The sequence below is a fragment of the Macaca mulatta genome, chromosome 15, assembly GCF_049350105.2.
Source record: "Macaca mulatta isolate MMU2019108-1 chromosome 15, T2T-MMU8v2.0, whole genome shotgun sequence".
NCBI classification, from domain to species: domain Eukaryota; kingdom Metazoa; phylum Chordata; class Mammalia; order Primates; family Cercopithecidae; genus Macaca; species Macaca mulatta.
Genome location: NC_133420.1, coordinates 45,566,353 through 45,583,157, shown reverse-complemented (window position 1 = coordinate 45,583,157; position 16,805 = coordinate 45,566,353). Strand labels below are relative to the sequence as shown.

The 16,805-nt window shown below is 44.5% G+C and overlaps 1 long non-coding RNA gene across 1 annotated transcript; it reads right to left on the bottom strand.

The window, feature by feature from the left end:
- Window positions 1–2,377: 2,377 nt before the first annotated feature.
- LOC114672741 (uncharacterized) lies at window positions 2,378–16,649 on the bottom strand. Its single transcript, XR_003723165.2, has 3 exons — window positions 16,490–16,649; window positions 8,950–9,025; window positions 2,378–3,693 (listed from the first exon to the last, which is right to left on the bottom strand). It is a non-coding gene; the product is annotated as an uncharacterized LOC114672741 (long non-coding RNA).
- Window positions 16,650–16,805: the final 156 nt, after the last annotated feature.

The window sequence follows — 16,805 nt, the reverse complement described above, 5'->3', positions numbered from 1 at the left end:
TTTAAGTCACTGAGTCTGTGGTCTTTTATTATGGCAGCCCAAGTGGACCAAGATAGTGTTCTAATACAGTGTGTAAAATTTGTGATTTACTTCTGAATCTAAATATTGCTTTAAGAATTTCATTAGCAGCCAGGTGTAGTGGCTTGCACTTGTAATTTTAGCACTTTGGGAGGCCAAGGCAGGAGGATCACTTGAGCTGAGGAGTTCAAGACCAGCCTGGCCAACATGGCAAAACCCTGTTTCTACTAAAAATACAAAAATTAGGCTGGGCGCAGTGGCTAACACCTGTAATCCCAGCACTTTGGGAGGCTGAGGCAGGCGGATCACGAGGTCAGGAGATCGAGACCATCCTGGCTAATACGGTGAAACCCTGTCTCTACTAAAAATACAAAAAATTAGCCGGGTGTGGTGGCGGGCGCCTGTAGTCCCAGCTACTCGGGAGGCTGAGGCAGGAGAATGGCGTGAACCCGAGAGGCAAAGCTTGCAGGGAGCCGAGATCGCACCACTGCACTCCAGCCTGGGCGAGAGAGTGAGACTCCGTCTCAAAAAAAAAAAAAAAAAATTAGCTGGGTGTGGTGGCACACGCCTGTAGTCCCAGCTACTCGGGAGGCTAAAGTACAAGAAGCACTTGAACCCAGGAGGCAGAAGTTGCAGTGAGCCGAGTTTGTGCCATTGCACTCCAGCCTGGGTGACAGAGCAAGACTCCATCTCAAAAAAAAAAAAAAGGAATATACTTCTTCAGTTATAAATATATGTATTACATCCTTAATAGCAAAAAGACACACAACTCTGAAGTGTAAAAAAAATTCTAATCAGAAGTAAAATTGAATTTTTTTCTAAAATTGGAAATGATTCTGTAGTGTACCTCAAATTGTAAGACATTAATGTAACCTTGCTTTTTAACACGTTTCAAGATACATCTGATAAAAATGAGGTAGGACAGGAAGGAGTGTGTCTGTAAAGTGGAGGAGAGAGGTGGGACACAGCTGTAAGGCAGAAGTCTAAGATTGTGCAAGGAAATTGTCGTTGTTGCTGTTGAGTAGCAGATAAATATAATTTTTTTTTTTTTTTTTTTTTTGAGACAGAGTTTTGCTGTGTTCCCCAGGCTGAGTGCAGTGGCGTGATCTCGGCTCACTGCAACCTCCACCTTTTGGGTCCAAGTAGTCTCTTGCCTCAGCCTCCTGAGTAGCTGGGATTATAGGCACACACCACCATGCCCAGATAATTTGTGTATTTTTAGCAGAGACGGGGTTTCACCATGTTGGCCAGGCTGGTGTCGAACTCCCAACCTCAGGTGATCCACCCGCCTCGGCCTCCCAAAGTGCTGGGATTAGATAGATATAACTTAAAGTAGAAAGTGATACATGTCATAGAGGTTTTTAAAAAAGTACCATGGACATGAACTTTTATACCATGGGGTACCATGGAGATTTCTCAAAGCTCTTCATATAATTCTATTACTTCAGGAGTGGAGAAAAGTAAGCCCAGGGTTGGCTTTACAAAGAATATTGGTAAGCCTTGGAAAAGAAGTGGGAGGCACTGTAAATATGTTTAGCTCAGATGTTTCATATGTTTTGATTTTTTAAAATTTTATTATAATGTTTAAATTACAAAATAAATAAACACTTATTGTACTCTGTGAAAGTAAACAACACAAAGTTGTAGAAAGGAAACATTAATCTGGTCTGTCCCCTCCACTAATCTCCATTCCCTGACCCTCACCAAGTTGAAAACCTTAAGTCTGGCTGCATATTCTTTTGTTCTCATAGAAAATCTATACATATATATTCATATATCTATATATATTTACATACCCACATATATTATATATGGAGTTTTCTTCTTTACAAAAATGTGATCCCATAATGCATATTACTTTACCGTTTGCCATTTTAAATGTATGACAGACCTTCCCATACATACAGCTCAAATTTATCTTTTTTTAATGCTGCATAATACAGTGTGGATGCATCAGAATTTTTCTTTTTTTTAAGACAGAGTCTTGCTCTGTCGCCTAGGCTGGAATTGCAGTGGTGCAATCTCGGCTCACTGCAACCTCCACCTCCTGGGTTCAAGCGATTCTCCTGCCTCAGCCTCCCGAGTAGCTGGGACTACAGGTGCATACCACCATGCCTGGCTAATTTTTGTGTTTTTAGCAGAGACAAGGTTTCACTACGTTGGCCAGGCTGGTCTCGAACTCCTGACCTCATGATCTGCCTGCCTCGGCCTCCCTAAGTGCTGGGATTACAGGCATGAGCCATCATGACCAGCTGGATGTATCATAATTTATTCAACCCTTTCCCTAGTGATGTATATGAGATTGTTTCCACTTTCATTGCCTCTACGAATAATGCTGCAATAAATGTCTTTGCACATATTTCCTTAGGTATTAGTGCTTTATTACTTATTTTTATTTTTTTGACACAGAGTCTCCCCCGTCACCAGGCTGGAGTGCAGTGGCATGATCTTGGCTCACTGCAACCTCCGCCTCCCGGGTTCAAGTGATTCTCCCACCTCACCCTCCCGAGTAGCTGGGACTTCAGGTGCGCGCCACCACACCCAGCTAATTTTTTTGTATTTTTAGTAGAGACAGGGCTTCACCATGTTGGCCTGGATGGTCTTGAACTCCTGACCTTGTGATCTGCCCGCCTCAGCCTCCCAAAGTGCTGGGATTACAGGCGTGAGCCACCACGCCCAGCCAGTGCTTTTATTTTTAATTGATTGATTGACTGATTGATTGAGACAGGGTCTCACTCTGTTGCCCAGGCTAGAGTGTAGTGTTGTGATCATGGCTTACTGGCTGCCTCAACCTCCTGGGGTCAGGTGATCCTCCCATCTTAGCCTCCCAGGTAGCTGAGACTACAGGCGCATGCCACCATGCCTGGCTAATTTTTGTTTCACCATGTTGCCTACACTGGTCTTAAACTCCTGGGCTCAAGCAATCTGCCCACCTTGGCCTCCCAAAGTCTAGAGCTTTTATTTTGATAGCACTTCATGTTTTTGCCAACACCGTTTGAGAGTACCTGTTTCTCAGTATTCTCACTAGCAGTGGATGTGGAGGCTGGTTGCCTCTGAAGCTGAAGCTTACATTTCAGGGCGTTTTTTGCTTGAACTTGTGAGTCCCATTTCCCCTGGCCCTGGGAGAAGCCTTAGCAATGTGCTCACAGGGTTGAAACTTGACAAAGTAAGTTATTTTAATGGCAGCCAGATAAGGACAACTGTACCGCTCCAGTCCAAATTCCCCTTCCCTTACTCTTGCCCTTGGGTTTTATGGCCTTGCAGTGGCTGCCGTTTGAAAGTTGAGCTCGGATACATTTATTTGAGTTTAGCAGGATGTATTTACAAGGTTTGCTGTCACTTCTGTGCATAGATAAGTTACTGCTAGACATCCTGGTGTAGGTATGCTTCTATGAAGATGCAGGGCCAGAGGTCACATCATGAAATAAATGTGCCTTGAGGCACTGGCACCAGATGAATGAGAGTACCAGAGAAGAAACAAAGTTTGAAACATAGAGCCAGGAGCTAGTCTGTAAAAAATTCTTCCCGTTGTCAAAGTTATATAGTTGTAAATGAATGAATCACTACTCACCGATGACTAACAAAACTGTAAGTTCTCTTCTATCAGGAATATCCTTGATAATGCAACATACACTCACCATATAGATTTTTTTCTTTCTTTTTGGTGGAACATACCTGAAACAGAGTAAGAATTCCTGGGTTTGTAGGCCAAAAACCTGTAACAGTACACAAATAGCAAGAATGTCTGGTGGTAAGCCTGCTGAGGTATCGGAGGGCATTTTAGCACATTACCGACAACAAATCTGAAGTTGAAATAAAATTTTGTAAACTATTAATAATAAAAAAGCAAAGCAAATTTCAATCAGCCATGCTAGAAGACTTCATTATCTTTCTATTCTCTTTAGAAAATAATACCATAAAATAGTTATCCTATGAAGAATTTAGTAAAGAATATGCATTTAAAGACTATGGAAAATAGTATGATAGAGGTGTGCCAGGCAGCTAATCATTTTAATACTTTTGTGATGTTTGTCATATTTATCAGTTTTGTAAAACGTATAATTGTGGCTATTTATTTTCTAAATGAATATTCAGCTTTGTATCAGGGTTTTTTGTTTGTTTCTTTGTTTTTTGAGACAGGGTCTCTCTCTGGTCTCCCAAGCTGGAGTGCAGTGGCATGATCATAGCTCACTGTAGCCTTGAACTCCTGGGCTCAAGTGATCCTACCACTGCAGCCTCCTGAGTAGATGGAACTACAGGTGCACATCACCATGCCCAGCTAATTTTAAAAATTTTTCATAAAGACAAGGTCTCCTTATATTGCCCAGGCTGGTCTCCAACTCTTGGGCTCAAGCAATCCTCCTGCCTTGGCCTATGAAAGTGCTGGGATTACAGGCGTGAGCCACAGTGCCTGGTCTTGTACCAATTTTTATATTTGAAATTTTGAATTCTTTTTCTTGAAGAAGGCCCCCCAAATTGTTTAAACTTCATAAAGCATGAATCCCTACCTATTATTTATTGGTCTTTTAACATTTGCTGGTAGGACAAGCAAAAATTGTATGCTTTTGTTTTCATCAACATTTTATTGATCTGTAGTGAGACTGAATACATATTTTGACCATTTATATTTCTTCCTTCTTGAATTGACTATCCATAGCCATTTGTCCATTTTTTGATTTTTGATCTCTAGTGAGACTGAATACATATTTTGACCATTTATATTTCTTCCTTCTTGAATTGACTATCCATACCCATTTGTCCATTTTTTGATTTTTTAAAATATTAATTTTAGGGGCTCTGTATTGTATTAAAGATATTAATACCTTGTGAGCCTGGGCGTGGAGGCTCATGCCAGTAATCCCAGCACTTTGGGAGGCTGAGGTGGGCAGATCACTTGAGGTCAGGAGTTCGAACCAGCCTGGCCAACATGGTGAAACCCTGTTTCTACTAAAAAAACAAAAATTAGCTGGGTGTGGTGGCACGTGCCTATAATTCCAGTTACTCAGGAGGCTGAGGCAGGAGAATCATTTGAATCCAGAAAGTGGAGGTTGCAGTGAGCTGAGCCTGTATCATTGCACTGCAGACTGGGCGACAGAGCAAGCCTCCATCTCAAAAAAAAAAAAAAAAAAAAGATATTAATACCTTGTGGGTCATTTGTGTTCCAAATAACTTTCTCCAGATTATCATTCATCTTTTTTTTTGTAACAGCTTTATTGATGTCTAATTCGTATGCCATATGGGGGAGGGGAGTAACTTTACAGTGGAGAAACCTGGCAAACACTACCTTGACCAGGCAATTAAGTTTAACATCCTCAGTGATAAGCCATGTTGACAGTACATGCCCTTGACATGATGATCTAGTTTGGATGTTTGTCCCCTCCAATCTCATATTGAAATATGATCCCCAGTGTTGGAGGTGGGGCCTAGTTAGAGGTGTTTGGGTCATGGGGGTGGGGGTGGATCCTTCGTGAATGGCTTGGTACTTCCCCATGGTAATGAGTGAGTTCTCACTCTGTTAGTTCGTGAGAGAGCTGGTTGTTGTTGTTTTTGAGACAGGGTCTCACTCTGTCACCCATACAGGAGTGCGGTGGCGTGATCTCAGCTCACTGCAGCCTCCACTTCCTGGGTTCAAATGATTCTCATGCCTCCGCCTCCTGAGTAGCTGGGATTACAGGCATGCACCACCATGCCCAACTAATTTTTGTATTTTTAGTAGAGATGAGGTTTCACCATGTTGTCCAGGCTGGTCTTGAACTCCTGGCCTCAGGTGATCCGCCCACCTCAGCCTCCCAAAGTGTTGGGATTACAGGCATGAGCCACCACACCTGGCAAGAGAGCTGGTTGTTTAAATGAGCCTAGGACCTCCTCCTCTCTCTTGCTTCCTCTCTTGCCATGTGATATGCTGGCTTCTCCTTTGCCTTCCGTCATGATTTTATAAGCTTCCTGAGACCTCACTAGAAGCAGATGTTGGCACTATGCTTCTTGTATAGCCTGCAAACTGTGAGCCAAATAAACCTCTTTTCTTTCTTTCTTTCTTTTTTTTTTTTGAGAGGGAGTCTCACTCTGTCACCCAGGCTGGAGTGCAGTGGCTCGATCTCGGCTCGCTGTGAACTCCGCCTCCCGGGTTCACGCCATTCTCCTGCCTCAGCTTCCTGAGTAGCTGGGAATACAGGCACCTACCTGCCACCATGCCTGGCTAATTGTTTGTATTTTTAGTAGACACGGAGTTTCACCATGTTAGCCAGGATGGTCTCGGTCTCCTGACCTCGTGATTCGCCTGCCTTGGGCTCCCAAAGTGCTGGGATTACAGGCATGTGCCACCACCCCCAGCCATAAATCTCTTTTCTTTATAAATTATCCAGTCTCAGTATTCCTTTACAGCAATGCAACACAGATTAACATATATGATGTGATTAGAATGGCACTTTACTGGCCAGGTGTGGTGGCTCATGCCTGGAATCCCAGCACTTTGGGAGGCTGAGGCAGGTGAATCATCTGAGGTCAGGAGTTCGAGACCAGCCTGGCCAACATAGTGAAACTCTGTCTCTACTAAAAATACAAATAATTAGCTGGACATGGTGGTGCATGCCTGTAATCCCAGCTGCTCTGGAGGCTAAGGCAGGAGAATCACTTGAACCCGGGAGGTGGAGGTTGCAGTGAGCCAAGATTGCACCATTGGACTCCAGCTTGGGCAACAAGAGCAAAACTCCATCTCAAAATAAATAAATAAATAAATAAATAAAGAAAGAAAGAAAGAAAGAAAGAAAAAGCAAAAGGCACCTTACCTCGGTAGTCTTCCTCCCAAAAACCCCTGAACTCTACTTTATCCATGAGGACAATATCAGACAAAACCAAACTGAGGGACAATCTACAAATTACCTGATGAATACTTTTCAAGACTGTCATAAGCAAGGAAAGTCCGAGAAACTGTCACAGACCAGAGGAGGCTAATGAGACATGACTGCAAAATGTAATGTGGTATCCTGGGTGGGATTTCAGGATAAAAAAAGAACTTTGAGGAAAATCTAGTTAAATAAAAATAAAGTATACAGTTTAGTTAATAGCAATGTGCCAATGTTGACTCTTCAATTGTGACAAATGTACGAGAATGATATAGGATGTTAACAACGGAGACACGGGGTGAGGAATACGCAAAAACTCTGTACTATCTTTGCAAGTTTTCTGGAAATCCAAAGTATTCTAAAATTAAAAGTTTAAATTAAAAGAGGAGAGGACAATTATTGCTAGCCACATCCTTCCTCAGGGAGTATATCTATGCCAAGAAAGCATCCTGCCTCCAGAAACAAAGAATTGGTACCTCTACAACCTAGTGCTTAATTTGAACCAATTATGTAGGTGGTCAGGAAGGAGTTGTGAGAAATCATTTCCCCTGTCCAAATCTTCCTGCTAGCTCAGAGAAGCCTTCCAAAGGAAGCCTTCCATTCTGGCTGTCCTGGCCACACCATGCGTCCCACCCAGCAAGCACCATGGTTCATAATGACAACAGTGCCCACCCAGATGCTGCCCAGGATTACCAGAAGGCTTATTCTCTGGACCTGTTGCTTCTGAGTCTTGAACCCTGGCTCTGTTCTTGACCTTTGTCATTTGCTTTTGCCACCACCACCATTCCCCTTGCTTTAGTGACTAATTCAGACCCCTGACTGTGGTTCTCTGGTCTCAGGTCCTCTCTTTACTCAGCTCTGCACAATCAATCCCTTGGTTTCTGTACCACCTAGAGCTGTAGGTGGGAGATATTCCTTCCATCCTTCTTTACTTTTTCAACTAGCCAAGCCCAACTGGGTCTCAGCTGGAAGGAGGAGTGGACATTGTGTAGCTTTTTTTTTTTTTGAGACAGAGTCTCGCTCTGTTGCCCATGCTGGAGTGCAGCGGCACGATCTTGGCCCATGCAACCTCTACCTCCTGGATTCAAGCGATTCTCGTGCCTCAGCCTCCCGAGTAGTCGGGATTACAGATGTGCACCACCATGCCTGGATAATGTTTGTATTTTGTTTTAGGAGAGACGGGGTTTTGCCATGTTGGCTAAGCTGGCCTGGAACTCGTGGCCTCATGTGATCCACCTGCCTCAGCATCCCAAAGTGCTGGGATTACAGGTGTGAGCCACTGTGCCCGGCCCGTCTCCGACTTTCATGAGTGGTGGTGGTGGTACTTTTCTGCCTGCCACATCACAGGAAGCTCTGAGTGGGAGCAGAGGGGGAAAACCAAGCCTCCTACCCTGCCAATCAGGAAATCCTGAAATCCTAGCATAATTCATTGCCTTATATAGCTGGGGGGAATGGGGAAGCCCTTTCTTTAGCAAGTCACCTCATCTGGATCTATAATCTGGGCACGAAGTATAATTTTATTGCTGTGCCCCCAGCACTGTCTTGCTACACTGCTAGGTTATGCATAAAGACAAGACCTCCTGCATACACGCTCTCACTACTTCTGTGTAGTGAGGACTTGTCTGCAGGCCTGGGTTACAAAGCACAGGAAGGGCTGGGCAGAGCTGGTATGGCTGGAGCTACCACAGTGGCAGAAGCTGGGGCAAGGATCTGGAAGTCAGTGGAATTCCAAGGTTTTCGGAAGGATTCGCAGGTCTACCTTAGGAAGCCAGGAAATCTGTTTTCTGTTTTAGAGCTTGCCCTCCATCTCTATAAAGCAGTGTTTCTCAATTTATTATTTGTTATCACTGCCCCTAAAGGGGAAGAGTTAATTAGATTTAAATGCTCCCTTAAAGAAAAATTAAATACTAAGGAATAGGGCTGAGCTTTATGGGGGCCACAGACCACTATAATATTTAAGTTTTTTTTTTTTTTTTTTTTGCTTCCCGGCCCCAAGAACCAATTTACATCCTTTTGCAGGTGACACTGGCTCTTTTGAGAATGCATGTTACAGAAGGATGGTACTCTTGCTGTGAACATTGCCACCTACCAGGTGAACTTTCTTCTTAGACTTTCTCCTGCTTGCTTGTATTCTTTGTCTTCTGAATCCATAAGGATGAGTTCACCTGCAAGTCACAGGGATTCAAATTAAACTGCCGGACACCATTTAGATGTTTATATTCTACAAAAGAAGTCTGGATTTAGATGCAGTGGCTCGGTGATGCCACCAAAGACACAGGCTCTTTCTATTTATCCACTCAGCTATCTATCCTCAGGGTATCCGGCATGTCTCCACTCATGGCCACATAATGGCTGCAGCAGCTCCAGGCATTGGTCCACACATGATTGCATTTGAAAGGAAGGGAGAAGAGACAAGCAATGAAGCAATGAAGAAGGAGCAAATGACTCTCTGATAGTGGCTGACACTTCATCAGTCAGCAACTGATAGTGGCTGACACTTCTCTTTTTGCTTATTTCCTCCTTTCTTTGTCATTAAACTAGCATCCCCCAAATCCACCTGTACATCAATATGCATCAAAGTGGAAAGGATCATTGCCAGGAGCACTCTTGGTTGACCTCATGCAAATTACTACCTCTGGGCCTCAGCTTCCTCACTTTTGAAGTAAGGGTCAAAGACTAGGTGCCCTTTTTAATGTAAACTTCTTATTGAAGTAGAACATAAGGGCTCACAAATCAAAAATATACTGCTTAAAGAATTTTTTTTTTTTTTCGAGACAGGGTCTCACTCTGTCACCCAGACTGGAGTGTAGTAGCATGATCTCTGCTCACTGAAACCTCTGCCTCCCAGGCTCAAGTGATCCTCCCACCTCAGCCTCCTGGGTAGCTGGGACTACAGGCACACACCACGATGCCCAGCTAAGTTTTTGTAGAAACAAGGTTTCACTATGTTGCTCAGGCTGGTCTTGAATTCCTGGGCTCATGCAATCTGCCCACCTTGGCCTCCAAAATTATTGAGATTACAGGCATAAGCCACTGCACCCGGCCTGCTTGATGAATTTTTATAAAATAAAACAAACAAACAAAAAACCAAACAAGCCCCCAGATTAAAAACCAAATACCCCAGAACTCACTACTTTTCTGATTTCTCACACTACAGTTTTGCCTGTTTTTTAGCTTTATATAAATGGAGTCATAGAACAGATATTCTTTTATATTTAGCTTGTTTCACGCACTATTATGTTTGTGAGATGCATTCACCATGTTGTTCCTTCATTCTGTTGCGCAGTCTTCCATTATGTGAATGTACCACATTTATTCACGCATTCCACTGTTGACAGCCATGTGACCTGTTTCTAGTTTTCGCTCTTACAAACAGCACTGCTGAGGAGATTCTTGGATCTGTCTTTTCGTGAATGTATGCATGCATTTCTATTGTGTTCTGAAAGTAGAACTGCTGGGCCTGTCATGTGTGATGTCCATGTTCCAGATGCCTTTTTTTTTTTTTTTTTTTTTTTTTTAAGATGGAGTTTCACCCTTGTTTCCCAGGCTGGAGTGCAGTGGCGCAATCTGGGCTCACTGCAACCTCCACCTCTCGGGTTCAAGCGATTCTCGTGCCTCAGCCTCCCAAGCAGCTGGGATTAAGGCGCCTGCCACCACACCTGGCTAATTTTTGTATTTTTAATAGAGATGTGGTTTCGCCATGTTGGCCAGGCTGATCTTGAACTCCCGACTCCAAATGATCCACCTGCCTCAGCCTCCCAAAGTGCTGGGATTACAGGCGTGAGCCACTGCCCCTGGCCTCCAGATGCCTTTTAAGGATCACTCCTAGTGATGGAATCAAACACTCTCATGGAGGCACACAGCCAGTAAGTAGGTTTTCCATTCTATCCAAAGAATCACTGCTAATAACTCAGTGCCCGTGGTCCCAGTACTTGTCAGGTCCATATCTTCTGTAGCCCAACCTCTCTAACAGGTAGCCCTCACAAAGGAATACACATCCATGCCCACACTCCATACACCTGTGCTGGCTTGTAAAGAAAGCCAGGTAGCACGTATCCTTCAGTGAAAGGTGTTTCTATATCCAGATGTGGCCCAGCTACTAGGAGCCTTCAGGGTAGGCCAATGTTCTGGGGGCTCTGGAAAGCATCCACTCCTCTGTGATCAACTTCGTGACCAGACTTATGAAATGAAACTATCAGCCGGGCGCGGTGGCTCACGCCTGTAATCCCAGCACTTTGGGAGGTCGAGGTGGGTGGATCACGAGGTGAGGAGATCGAGACCATCCTGGCTAACATGGTGAAACGCCGTCTCTACTAAAAATACAAAAACAAAATTAGCCAGGTGTGGTGGTGAGTACCTGTAGTCCCAGCTACTTGGGAGGCTGAGGCGGGAGAATGGTGTGAACCCAAGAGGGGGAGCTTGCAGTGAGCCGAGATCACGCCACTGTACTCCAGCCTGGGTGACAGAGCGAGACTCCGTCTAAAAACAACAACGATAACAACAAAAATATCAACAGATAGGTTAGTTCATCTGATCTCTTTCCTTAAATCTTTTTTTTAATTTAAAATTTTTTGTGGGCACACAGTAGGTGTATATCTTTATGGGGTACATGAAATACTTTGATACAGGTATACAATGCATAACAACACATCAGGGTAAATGGGATATCCATCACCTCAATCTTCCCTTATATTTTAAGTGCCTGGTAGAATGCTCACTAAAAATAATCATAAAAGTTTAGGAGCAAAAGGACCTTGTAATATAATTTTCTAATAGAAAACTGCTTTCTAAGCAAGTTTTCAAACAGGAAATGTATTTAAAGTAAGCACTTAAAGGTTTGGAATGTCAATTTATGGTTCAGAAACATGGAAGGATCTTGGCTGGGAGTGGTGGCTCACGCCTGTAATCCCAGCACTTTGGGAGGCTGGAGTGGGCAGATCACTTGAGGTCAGGAGTTCGAGACCAGCCTGGCCAACATGGTGAAACCCCATCTTTACTCAAAATACAAAAATTAGCTGGGCGTGGTGGTGTGCGCCTGTAATCCCAGCTACATGGAGGCTGAGGCAGGAGAATCACTTGAATCCGGGAGGCAGCGGTGACAGTGAGCTGAGATCACACCACTGCACTCCAGCCTGGGCAACAGGGCAAGACTTTGTCTCAAAATAAAAAAAAAAAAAAAGAAAAAGAAAAGAAAAATGGAAGGATCTGGATGGACTCATGCTAGGTTGAGAGAGAGAGAGAAGCTGGCGCAGTGGTTCACACCTGTAATCCCGGCACTTTGGGAGGCCAAAATAGGTGGATCACCTGAGGTCAGGAGTTTGAGACCAGCCTGGCCAACATGGCAAAACCCCATCTCTACTAAAAATACAAAAATTAGCTGGGCGTGGTGGTGTGCACCTGTAATCCCAGCTACTTGGGAGGCTGAGGCAGGTGAATTGCTTGAACCCGGGAGGTGGAGGTTGCAGTGAGCCGAGATTGCACCACTGCACTCCAACCTGGGTGACAGAGTGAGACTGTCTCACAAAAAAAAAAAAAAAAAGAAAGAAAAGAAAAATGGAAGGATCTTGATGGATTGATGCTAGGTTAAAAGAGAGAGAGAGCGAGCGAGATAAATGGAAGGAGCTAAGAGAACAATGTTTCTCAAGATATAGTCTGCAGATCAGCATCAGTGTAAGCATCACCTAAGAGATTGTTAACATTTTTTTAAAATTAAAAATTAATTTAAATTAAAAATTATTCCAGGCCTCACTCCAGAAGCAGAATCTCTTGATGTGGGGCCTGGAAGTTTGCATTTTAACAAGCTCACAAGTGATTGTTAGGCACCCGAAGTTTGAGATTCGCAACACTGACTCCATGATTGTATTGTATAACTCACTGCATTGGGGTTTTCGTGCTTTGCAAGCCAGGAGCTTTTCTATATGGAGAGATAAAATGGTGCTCTCATTCACCCACAAGCCCCTCTGCTGGTTCAGTAGCAAGTTCCAATTTCTTGTTTGCAAAACTGTTCAGATCCTGGACTCAAATGGACCTTGTTTCTTTCCTGGGACATCATTGGCTGAATTAAATTGTCCACACAATTTTGTCTCTGTTGGGGATTGTGCCTTCTCACTTGCCCCCCTTGTTTGAGACAGCCCTCTGTGGTTTGCGACATGTCATCCTGAATGCTCTCTGAAAATGTCCTTTGTCCTCACCAGCCGTCCACTTCAGAAGTGGTGGTGTTATTCTGAGGCAGGGCTTGGGATGCCATATAGAATAAAGCTATGATTGTACTAAAAACCACCAGAGGATAAGCGGCTAATACAAACACGAAGAAGGCCTAAGCACACGCTGTACCAGGGGAGAGAATGAGCGAGTGATGCATTGAGACTGCTTTGTTTCTGAGGTCTGGGTGCTCACATGCAGCCCTGACAGGCTTGCTAGTGAGGTTGATAGGATTTGTTTGGTAAGCATACTAAATTCTGGGGCCCAAAGCCCTGTCTCCTGAAAGGTGCCAGCCTAAGTGTCTAAGATTCCTTATGGATTGGGAGGGCTCCATGCTGTGTTCTTGGGTTCTGGTGGCACTGGGGACCTCCCTCGCCCCTCATGCACACACATACATCTACTGTCTTCCTCAGCTCAACCCTAGAAATCCGTAAATTCCAACAAACACCAGAGCCTTCTGCTCTGACGGAGAAACGTTACACGTTTCCTCCTTTCCTCCTTAGCACCATGCTGCTTTTAAAACTTTTAGTAGCCTGTAATCCCAGCACTTTGGGAGGCCGAGGCGGGCAGATCACTTGAGGTCAGGAGTTCGAGACTAGCCTGGCCAACATGGTGAAACCCTGTCTCTACTAAAAATACAAAAATTAGCCGGGCGTGGTGGCACACGCCTGTAATCCCAGCTACTGTGGAGGCTGAGAGGCAGGAGAATTGCTTGAACCAGGGAGGCAGAGGTTGCAGTGAGCTGAGATCGCTCCACTGCACTCCAGCCTGGGCGACACAGCAAGACCTTGTCTCCAAAAAAACAAAACAAAACAAAAAGAAACAAAAAACAAACCTTTTAGTAGAAGCAAAATCACATGCTCTGGGACACTTATGTTATTTCAGTGACAATTTCCCACCACAGGGAACACTGAAATACCACAGGAAATGGTGAGTATGAATGGGCAGGGCTGGGCTAAATTTCATGGTGGAAACTTTCTACCAAAATACTTTCCATATAAATTCACTTTCTTTAGTTTTGATGACTACCCACTGGATAATTGTGGCCAGCTGCCATCAACTAACCAGAAAACTGGAAAATACATAAATAAACTGTAATAAACTATTTCATATGGCCTTTTAGGAATTTTGGATCTGGGCCCTTTTTTTGTTGGGAGCCTAAATAAGTGGTACTCCAATCTAAACTGAGCAAATGGAGGACTTTGGAGGTCAACATACACACACACACACAATGTATACGCACATATATACACACAAATATATATATGTATATGTGCGTATATATATTTTTAAGACAGGGTCTCCTTCTGTTGCCCAGGCTGAAGTACAGTGGTACAATCTCACTCATTGCACCCTCAACCTCCCAGGCTCAAGCAATCCTTCCACCTCAGCCTCTTGGGTAGCTGGGACTACAGTTACGTGCCACCATGCTGGACTAATTTTTACATTTTTTATAGAGATGGGGGTGTCACTATATTGCCCAAGCTGGTCTTGAACTTATAGGCTCAAGTGATCCTCCCACCTTGGCCTCCCAAAGTGCTGGGATTACAGGTGTGAGGCACCCTACCTGATATATATATATTCAACCAGACCCTACTCAGAATAGTAAAGCATATTTAATTACAAAAACTCTTTATTATTTCATAAGAATAGTAGAAAAAGTCTGACAGAAAGGGAAGGGAAGGTAGGTAGTTAACATTTAGGGAGCATCTATTCCATGCCAGCACTTTGCTAGGACTATGACATAAAGAATGCTATTTAACTCTCACAACCATCTCATAAGGTATTATTACCTGCTCTCCATTCTCCTCCTTTTCAGGTTAGGAACAGGTTCACTGAGGTTAGTAACTTGCTTATGGTCACCCACTTGTAGTGACAAAGCAGAATTCAAATGTGGTTCTTTTTTCACTTTCCCCTGGTGCCCTAAAGAGAAAGCTTGTATAGAGTCTTTTTTTTTTTTTTTTTTTTTTTTTTTTTTTTGAGACGGAGTCTCGCTCTGTCGCCCAGGCTGGAGTGCAGTGGCCGGATCTCAGCTCACTGCAAGCTCCGCCTCCCGGGTTTACGCCATTCTCCTGCCTCAGCCTCCCGAGTAGCTGGGACTACAGGCGCCCGCCACCTCGCCCGGCTAGTTTTTTTGTATTTTTAGTAGAGACGGGGTTTCACCATGTTAGCCAGGATGGTCTCGATCTCCTGACCTTGTGATCCGCCCGTCTCGGCCTCCCAAAGTGCTGGGATTACAGGCTTGAGCCACCGCGCCCGGCCGCTTGTATAGAGTCTTAATCCACACAGATCTCCATCATATTTAAGGCAGCCTGGTTGTTAAAATAAGTAGCACCATTCAATAAGAAAAACCTATGTTATACATCTATAGAATACTCATTTCTAGTTATATTGTGCTATTTGTTTTAATGCTAATTCAGAAGAACAGATAATAGGGTCTGTAGTAGTTGTAAGCAGTCCTTGAATGTGAAAGTGTTAACAATTTTAATCCAACTCCAAGAGGACCAGAACTTGGCATTCCTTAGATGCACCATTTAAAATTGTTCCCAGTGCCCTTTGAATGCTATTTTTTTCCCAGCCAAGGCAGGCTTACGTGGAGGAGATAAAGATGACAGCTTGAGGACTAAGGGTCCAGCCCTATATAAATTACATTGGGGGAAACAAGGGAAGGTCTTTGAAGCTCAGAGTCTCTGACTGATATTTTGGGTAGGTTTCAACCCTCTGCATTCTCTTCTACTTGTTTCTAGAGAAAACTGTGGTAGAGGCCTTAGTGAATCCCAGAGTCAAAATCTGTCATCACCTTTTAGCAGGTAAAGCTAGGCAAACCTTTGAGTTTGGAATGGGTAGGGAAAATGTGGTCCCTCACGATAAGCCTCCCTACCCATTACTTTGCTAGAGGGACTGAAAACCCTTTAAAGACTTGGCCTTGGAAACAGAAGATCTAGGGACAGGTAAGGTGGAAAAAGGAGGTTAATCTACACCCCAATGGGCTGGAAGTAACACCTTGACTATTTGCACCATGCCAGCAAATAAAGCTGAGAATCAGCTCAGCCCAAGGCCTGGAAAGGAAACACAAATGCATGAAAAATAACTTGAACCTCATGGTTCTTTCAAAAGTCTCTTCGGCGAAAGTGTGAGTTGAAGAGTCGTATATCATTTGCAGCTCTATCCTCATGCTCACTCTTCTGAGGTTTGACTTTACACAAACCTTGGTCAGCTGCAGAAGCAAGACACAATGGGGACCTCAGAGTGAGGCTGAAGACTCCCCACACCCCCTCCTTGAAGCCCCTTCCAGGTTCCCCACCCGATGTCCTCTAGCTCCTCTGAGCCTCGTCGCCCTTTATGCTATTCTTCCGATATGGGTCGTAATTCCGTCTATTTCGAGTTCTTCCTGCGCGTGCCTTAGAGGCCATAAGACCCTGACTCACGTGCGTGTCCTCAAAGCCGCCAGCCCCAAGCGTGGCTGCTGGTGGGCGCATCAGTAAAAGCGAGTGGAACGGAGCAGGCTCCTCCAACCTCTTTTCCACCTCTGATTTCCGTTAGACATTTGCTCCGCACGGCGGCCTCCGCGAGGCAACGTTGGACACTGGGAGGACAGACGCAGAGGCCCACAGCGCACTTCCTGCCGGGCGGGGGCGGGGCTGCACCTCCTCCTTCCCTCTCTCCCTCCCTCCCTCCCTCCCTCCTTCCCCACGTGCCCCCTCCCCGCTCCCCCCGCCCTCCCCGCCCCCTCCCGGGCAGCCG